General features: G+C 46.8%; 1 pseudogene; it reads right to left on the bottom strand.

The window, feature by feature from the left end:
• Positions 1-785: 785 nt before the first annotated feature.
• LOC120498630 lies at positions 786-2,061 on the bottom strand (annotated as a pseudogene).
• Positions 2,062-2,399: the final 338 nt, after the last annotated feature.

Here is a 2,399-nt window from a genome sequence, read left to right as displayed (position 1 = left end):
AGACAAAACAGTAATGAGTGCACTGGAGGGCACAAAGAGTTTCTGCCCCAGCTCTTCCATTTGTCAGGACACCCGTGGAGCTGCTACAATGATCATTAGTGATTGTTAATGAGAAGTCTCAACAAGAGAAAAAAAAGCTGCTGAAAAATTCCAGGCACTGTCACCATTAAAAACCCTCCCACACCTTGATTCACAAATCACAACTTTTTTGAGAGTCTGGAATAAATATTTACCCCTAAGAATTCAAAATTTGCTTTTCTCTGCGTACTTAGCAGCACTTTCCAATAAGATCTGCCTCCTAGATCCCCAGCTGATGGCAACACAATAATTTTAAGATGTGTTCAATGGCAATGCCTTCTGCTGCAGCAGCACAGATGACAGGATTTACAAGCCTCTGGGTGCTGCACTTGTCCTGTCTCATAGAAGAGGAAAGCAAGGCTCAGCAGTTTAAGACCAACTCATCAGGAATTTAACAAAACTGGAAGAGAAAACTAGCTGAAAAGAATTATACTTTCTATCCAGAAGGAAAGAAAATGTAAGTGCTGTTCTTCAAGGGAATGTAGAAGAAGTAGCAATTAAAGGCTGTGTGAACAGGAGCTACAAAGGACAGTGAGAAGGAAGTGACTGCTGCACTCACAACAGGCATGGGGAGTGCAGAAAGGTGAAGGCAGCACAATAAATATCCTGAGGTTGACTCAGAAACAATTTGTGAGGCACCAGCTTCCTGAGGAAAGGCAGGTTTGGACATGATCACTGTGGCCTCCTGTCACTTGTGTCCCTCTGTCCTAGAGAACCATGGTCATGCTGTAACATACCCAGAGCTGCACACATGAGGCAACACCCACAAAGAGAAAAGTGAGAAACTCAGTATGACTGGTGCAACTTGCAGGGAAACTTTTGCCTCATAATTGTTTTCACCTGTGAGAGCTTGAACAATGCTGCAAATGCTGCTGCTTTCACTGTGTAGAAACAGCAGTGGATGAGTCAGAACATGGAAATAGCTCAGCTGACAGTGAAACAAAGAGCCTGGTCTCCTGCCATAGTGTAGAGGCAGTCACTGTGTTTGGAGAAGAGTGGTTCCCAATTGTGCATTCCAGCATACAGAGCAATTGCTCAGAGAACCTAACATTTCTGCAGGACCTTGTTACCTCCTTCAGCCCTTTTGTTCCCTGCAAAACTTCCTTCCAAAGACACTTTCCTCCAAACTGGCACATTCTTTTCCCTTTTTCAAAGTGCTTGCAGGGCTTTTTCCCCACTCTGCTTAAATTCTTTAATCAGCTCATTTTTCTTCTGCTTCTCTGCCCAGTACACACTGGGAATGACAAACTTGAATATGTCTTGGCACTCTGGACAGGAATCGATGATGGATTTCTTGAACCACTTGGCACATCTCCCCTGCCAGATGCAGGACAAGAAGTATGTGTGGTTGCAGTTGGAAGGGATCCCAAACCTCCTCTGATGCTGGTGGTTTCTCACACAGCACCTCCACACAGATGCTGCACACCTTGGCCTGACTGGCCTGGAAAGCAAAGGCCTTCTCCATATCAAGCTCAAATGTTGCCATGCACATAATCTTGTGAGCCTTCCTCTGTTCTTGGTTGAAAGGGTGAAGCATTTGCTGCCCACCTATCTCACCCACGACCTCATGGAGGTACAGGCAGCACTCTTCCAAGTGCCACATTCCCTCCACCATGTATGAGCACAGCTGCTCCCTGTCACCACAGGAGCTCCCACCCACTGCAAACTGCTTCCAAGTGGTAATGGGGCTTCACTTCCAGATTGTTATTTTGGTCACTAGGGCACTGAACTTCTGCTGCTCCTCACTCAAGCCACACAGATTTCTGTCCCCTGCTAGGGACAGCCCAGTGGCTGTGGCTCACCCCAGGGCTGTGAGCCTCATCTGGTCACACCTCTACCAAGCACTGTAGGCACACTGTCCCTTCTGGTAGTGCTTGGAGATGGTGGAGGATTTGCTTGTAGGCAAATCATGTGAGAACAGACACTTGTTTGTCTCCCATGTCTCTGCATGTAGTACCTGCACGTCACCTGCTCTGTGCTCATTGTGGCAGCACACTGCCTGGCCCCCAGCCCCTGACTTCTGGCTGTTGAGCTCAGAGAGTCCAGAGGACAGTAGCAAAAACAACCAAAGGTACAGCAAACGAGCCCTGCAAAGAGGCACAGAAAAAATAAGAGTTGATTTAATCTGGGGAAGTAGAAGAGATGCATGATAATACCCTTCACACAGGTAAAAGTGCAGTGTAGAAGGTAATAAACTATCATCTGTGTCTGCCAGGGGACAAGAAGTGATAGGTTGCAGTAAGGGAGATATATTGGTTAATTAGGAAGGGCACACATTAGACTGTGTGGGGAGCAGATGAAAGCACCATCACAGGAGCCTT

Source organism: Passer montanus, unplaced genomic scaffold (assembly GCF_014805655.1).
Source record: "Passer montanus isolate IOZ18808 unplaced genomic scaffold, ASM1480565v1 scaffold15, whole genome shotgun sequence".
In the NCBI taxonomy this organism is placed as follows: Eukaryota; Metazoa; Chordata; class Aves; order Passeriformes; family Passeridae; genus Passer; species Passer montanus.
The sequence above is the reverse complement of the archived record's forward strand: the minus strand, read 5'-3'. Positions and strand labels throughout refer to the sequence as shown.